Source organism: Equus asinus, chromosome 9 (genome assembly GCF_041296235.1).
Source record: "Equus asinus isolate D_3611 breed Donkey chromosome 9, EquAss-T2T_v2, whole genome shotgun sequence".
Taxonomy (NCBI): domain Eukaryota; kingdom Metazoa; phylum Chordata; class Mammalia; order Perissodactyla; family Equidae; genus Equus; species Equus asinus.
In genome coordinates, this window is record NC_091798.1 from 75,256,294 (window position 1) to 75,263,055 (window position 6,762).

A 6,762-nucleotide genomic window follows, 5' to 3' on the forward strand; every position below is an offset into this window, starting at 1 on the left:
ATTCTGCAAGTATTTCACATCATCATTAAAAGCAGAGACTTCTGGAAGTTATAATACCAATAGGTAGTATTTATTGAGTATTTAACATATTCCTTAAAACCCTCTGAGGTAGGCACGGGTTATTACTATTAACCCCATTTCAATAGATAAGGAAACAAGGCGTTCGGAGATTAAGTAATTTACCCAAATATACAACTAGTATTATATATATTACGTATGGGGATGGGGTCAAACCTGTACCTGGCTGATTCCAGAATCTAAGCTTTTACATCCTGCACTGGTGGCCCCTCCTTCTTTTGTGAAGAACATCATGGCCAGAAATTAGGCTCACCAGTTCCTTTGAGGAACGAACTTAATGGGAGGAGCAGCAGAGTAACCTGAGACATCTAGAAAAGTGATTGTGAAAGGAAATCTTTGCTAAGGTGAACAAATGAATAAACACATACTTGGAGATATGAAGGAATACACATTCATACACAGGTAGATATACCAGTATTAATATGTAAAAATGTAACTTTATTGTCTGAGAGCTTTAGCAAGTGAAGACTAAAGGATGATTCTGTATTCCTTTTTGAGGGAGAATTCAATTATTTGAATGTCTCCTCATTTATTAAATTTATTAAGCCAAGAAGACAAGAATTAGGAGTTTATTTAACATGACACAATAGTGAATGCAATGAAAAGTGCTGTGGCTTTTACTTATTGCTAACCATTTTTATTGCTGAGGGCACCTGCTATAATACTGTAGTCTAGTGGTTCTCGAACTTCAACATGGATCAGAATCATCTATGGAGCTTGTAAAACGGTTTGCTGAGCCCTATGCCCATCTCTGACTCCATAGGTCTGGGGAGGGGTCCCAAAGCTTTGCATTTCTAATAAATTTCTGTGTGATGTGGTGTTCCTGGTCTGGGGCCTATATCTTGAGGACCACTAGGGTTTTACAGTATAATGTTCTAGAGTGAGCATCAGAGCCCAAGAGCTATGTTTCAAGATGTGCCTTTGTGGTATAAACCTTTCCATGGCCAAAGAAAAGAAAGAGGGGGATTGGGAGCATCAAGATTTTCCACACTGCCAGGCTTCCTCAGGGTAAAAGGTCCCATTCTTTCTGAGCCAACCTCTTGCTTTTAGCTGGATTTCAAGAAAAATATGAGAAGCAGGAAACGAACCTTCGCAAGGTTGAGGTGGTCCTCAGTTTGCTTAGTGGGTGCCCTTTTCTGCCTGTCTTCTCTGCTCCAGCTTCTCTTCCTCCTCTAGGTTCTTCCTTCTGTCTTAGCCCCTCATCCTGGCTCTCAACCATTCCATCCACATTTATTGCATTAGGCACTGGGCACGTCTTATCCCTAACCCTCAGGATAACTCCACACAGTAGATATTATTCTTATTATACAGATGAAAAACTGAGACTCAGAGAAGTTAAATAATTTACCAAAACTGACAAAGCCAGTAGGTAGTGAAGTAGGGTTCCAACTCAGGTTCATCTGCCTCCAAAGCTCTCTCTTCTTTCTCTGCACCACTCACTTGGGTCAGTGATTGTCCATGTTGGCTGCCTATTAGGCACTGATGCCTGGGTCCCACCCCAGATCAATTAAATCCGAATCTCAGGGTGGGGCCCAGGGCTGTGGTATTTTTTTAAAAGCTCCCCAGGTGATTCAAATGTGCTGTCAGGATTGAGAACCACTCCTTTATGGGTATCTGTGGGACTCCATTAGGAATATATGTATATATACACACATAACTTTTTTAATGGTACTGCCCCCACAACTCTGTCATTGACTAAAATGGTGGAATGATTCCCATATTTGCATATTTGAGGGATAATTTCAGATCTCACCAGCAGTAGCAGCTTTGTCTAAAACGTCCAAAAGCTTCTTGAAAACATAGTTGCCACAAGCTATGTTAGCACATGGAGAGATTATGATCTGAAATACTAAATTTTCACAACACAGTAACTAGATTTAACAGCAGAAGTAGAGCCCCAAACTCTCTATAGAGTCCACGGTTTAACACAGAACTGATGATGATGGTTATTCTACTTTCTGTAAATAATAGTTTCTTATTAATAAAATATGCACTTTACCTGTGGGATGTTGTACCCATAGTTGTTTCTAGGACCCAACTCAAAATACTGTGTTCTATTTGTTTGGACTCAACGCCACCCCAGAAGAATTGAACTGTATGCCTCTGAGCGTGAGATATGTCAAGTATTCTTGCTAGTTCTCCTTTTACCCTGGCTAAAAATGAAATGAATAACCTAAAATTTTCTTTTCAGGCTGCAAATGATTTTATACATCTAATTAAAGTTATTAAGCTGAATTGTCTCTCAGAGAATAAGGAAAATATTTTGCAAGAGCAGGAGAAAGCAAGATGTTGGAAAACGTGGGGGCTTAGAATCAGGCAAAACTGGGTTCAAATTCTGGCTTTGCCTCTTATTATCTGTGTGAACTTGGACACGTTTAATGTCTGTGAGTTCTCATTTGTCTTATCTGAAAAGTGTAGCTATTGATATCTGCTAAGATCAGTTGTTAAGAAGTTTAACACACAGCATATAGCAGACAGTCTATGAAAGGCAGCTATTAATTAGCATGCACAATAAAGTGCTGGGGAACTTAGATTTTTAGTTCAAGTCTGGACAGCTCCACCTGAATGTTTCCCTGAAATTTCGTACTTGATATATTGGAAACTTAAATTTATCCTTACCTTCAGTTTTCTATCTCAGTGTGAGGCATCACCATCACTTGCCCTCCTAGATAGTGAGAGACCTTGGAGTCAACCTCAGTCCCTTCTCCACTTTTTCAACCCTAAACTCTCTCCATCACGTCTCTCTGTTGCCTGGGTCTCTTAAATCCATCTCTCTTCTCTGCTTCCACAGGCACCAACATAAATCAGGTTTTTATCTCCTTCTTTTGCCTGGACAAATGGCAAAGCAGTGGCTAAGGGACAGTCTTTCTCCAGGCTTCTCTGCCTCTTGCCTACTAGCCCATCGTATGAGATGCTGACAAAGATTTCTTTTGACCACACATCTTTGATGGATTGCCATTGCTACAGAACAAAATCTAAATCCTATGGACAGAGATTGAGGAGTCTACATTCTGCTTTATGATTTTTAGCCTAATTTTCCATCAATCCCACATTTCTTGTCCCATCACCATCCCAACTGACTCAGTGATTCAGTCCTACAAAATTAGTCCACGTTCTCTCAACAGATCCTTTAGCATTCTGCTTCAGCCCTTTTATATGCCCTGTCCCCTGTACTTGGAATTTCTTTTCCTTCTCCACCTATTTAAGCTATTCAAGTCCTACAAAGGCCAGTTCCATTACTATGACCTCAGTGCCCTCTTCCAACAGATCTCCAATCACAATGAATTGTTTCCTCATCAACACATCTCTGTTACATTGTTTAAAAGTCACCGTAGTGCTGAGCGTGATATTATCTGTATACATGTTTATCTGTTCTGGTCCCAATTTCTAAAAGGTCTTGAAGACAGGGTCCAAGTCTTATTCATCATCTTATGCTAGACATGGTGGAGTCCAGATATTATTGGGAATCAAGTGATTACAGTAGATTGTGACCATAATGAGAACTAGGTTCCTGTCTGTCTTATTTACCCTTGTATTCCCAGTGCATAGCACATTGTAAGTGCTCAATAAACATTAGTTGAGCCAGTGAGTGAATAAACGGGGGAAAAAGTTAAAAAGAAACTCTGTGCAATCTAGAATAGTATTTAATATTTTGCATTTAATCTTTATTGTCATTCATAATTTTGTCCAACATTGGATTCATTTTCAGCACAGTTAAATGTTACTTTTATGTCAAAAGCAGAGGAAAATAAAACCTTCTAGAAAAAGTGGAATGCTGAGCATGCTGAAAACAAGGCAGCTAAGAGCCAGGGGAACACACATACACACACACACAGAGCTGAACTGCAGTATCATACAAATTGAAGGAGAAGCTATTTTCTTATAATAAATAACTAGCAGGAGAATGTTTTGTAGAACCCTTTAGAAAGAAGTCAAGTCTCCTTAGCAAAAAGGATGCCAAATTTCATGTGAGCTAATAGCGATAGTTGGTGCAGAGATTTTCCTGTTGACAATATTATGAGAAAGTCAAATCCCAAGTGAACTGGTGTGGGACACAGAAGCCCATCAACAGAACCTGGATTACGAAAACAGAAAAAAATCTGGTTGGGAAAAGAACTAAGATTTTCTCTGGCTATGTTAAAGCTTCTTAAGTTCTTCAATGAGGATATACTTCAAATTAATATGAGAAACTCACTGATCACATCAAATTAAAATGTGCTTGGCCACATCTACTTAATTGCTTTAATTAGATGTATAAATGTATTGTTGTTGGCTGGCTCAACAATATATTACCACAGGGGCCATTGGCCAAGACTCCCTCCCCCAGACATCATTTGGGTGAGAATTGCCTGGGTTCATCTCAGTGATTTTCTTCTTTCTGTATTTTACTGGCTGACCAAGACTCCATCAGAAGGACAGATTTTTTTTTTTTGGATAATATTAATGTCATTCAATACCTTCTTTTCTTTCCTTTTTCTTTTTAACTTTAAGAAACATCTTACTGGCATGCTAGCCTTAATAATATGTAGTGTATTTTTTTCTCGTCTCTGATAGAAAAATTAGAGTGACACTGATATCCCAGGGGCCATATCTGTATTACCACATACTTCCCCTCCATTTGTGGTAACTGGCCACAGGGATGGGCAAATGACACAGGCTATGTGGGTCATAGTTCCTCACTTCCCTGGCCACAGGGCAATTAGACTCCTTCCCTTGGTTTTTTAAACTGAGTTGGGAGGAAAGAAGCTTTATTTCTTGCTTGATTAGGATGCTGTATGTAAGCTCAGAGCTGCCATCATCCAAGGTTTTAGGCTACTGGTAGGAGAGACTGAATCCAACATCTACATAGAGGCAGAGAAAGAGGAGCCGGTGACACAGACTCCCTGGTTCCAGCATCCCCAGATACATCTGTGTCCTTTTTGATTACATAAGCCAATAAATTCCGCCTCCCCCCATCCCTCCCGCAAGTTTGTTTCCTTTTAATTTGGTTTGATTTAGATTTCTGTCTCTTGTAACCAAAAGGAGTCCCAATAAATATATGATCCATCATGCATTGATTTTAAAATTTAAATCTCAGAGGGCAATTTTACTTCTTTTCCTGGCCTGACTTGGCAATGTTTAGAGAACAAACATCACTCTATCTCATTCATGCACTTCAACTGCATTGCCCTTCTGTCTGGCCCTTGGACACACCAGGCCCCTTTCTTCCTCCAAGCCATTGCACTTGCTAATCCCTGCACCTGGACCGACTTTCCCTAGCTACGTTCATCCTTGGCATATTCTCAGTATTTGAGTCTCACTCAAATGCCACTTTCTCTGGTAGGCTTTCCCTGTCCACCTGAGACAGAGTTGTCTTCCTCAGTAGGTGTATTTCATGACCTTGTTTGTTTCCTTTACAACATATATCATAATATGGATTTACCTTGTTTATTTGTTTGTTATCTGTCTTCCTTCATAGAATGTAAGCTTTATGAGGGCAGGAACTTTGTCTGCCACTCACTGCCTCATTCCCAATGCCTGGCATGGTGCCCAGCTCGTAGCAGTCACTTAAACATTTGCAAAATTTTAAATTAAAATGTCGCTGAATTGCTACATAGAATTATTGTTGAGGTAACAGTATAACATTAACTGTATGAGTATTATATACTTTTCATGCCATGGTAGGGTTCAGCCATTTTCAACCATCCTTTGCTCTCCCATGCAGTTCTGAGTCAGATCACTCCTTTGGATAGTCTCACATATAGACCAGAGGGATCCTGCCCCACTGTGACAGGTGGGCTTCTGCTGTTCAGAGTGGAGAAGTCAGGTCTTGTAGCCTCTCACAGAGAGAGCTGCCTGCCATCCAGAAGAGTTTGAAGCTAAACCTTTAAAGTCCAACCAGGAGTTCAGAGGGAGCCCTGGAGACGTTGGCTGAATGGAGCACTTACAGCAGTTTTCTACTAAGACACTAGGTGGCAGGTGACTATACTCTTGGATGCAAACAGGAGAATTAGCATTATAATGCTTACCAAATGCTGGATAACTTTGCTGACATCAAATGTCAGTAGCAATTTTAATCATTTGACAAGACGGTGAGAATTATGAAAAGGGTTTTGGCTTTGGTCCATGAAGAGTAAGATGTATTCTCAGATTCACAAAGGAAATACGCAACATGGGAACATTAAAGGACTCATCTAGTAGAAAGATTAATGTCAGCTCCAGGGTACCACCAAGAGAGATAACTCCTGTATAATGAAGCTAAAATTGCTATTTTCAGTGTAATAAGATCTCTGTACCTTTTGGATTAATATTCTAATTTAGTAAATAATTGATTATATCTTTCTCTTTCCAATTTAAATACCAGGGAGATTTTTTAAAAAATTCTTTCAAATATAAACTGATCAGAGAATCTACTATTTCCCTGATTCCCTGGACTCTGCAGAGTCCAGGGCTTGGAGAGCCTTTAGTTTCCTCCCAAGGCCACAGAATGTTAGAGAAAACAATCAGTTGAGGGACACATGCAAAAACAGATTGTTTAGTTATTTCCTTTTATTAAGCAAAAATGAAATGCTCAAGTCCTCTGCTGTTAAATAAAAAAGAGAGAAGACAAAACGTGATAAGAACACTAAATTCTAATAAATATATTTCCTTTCCATTTTATGATCTTTACAAGGTGGAAATAATGAAAGTTCTAGGAGGAGGATG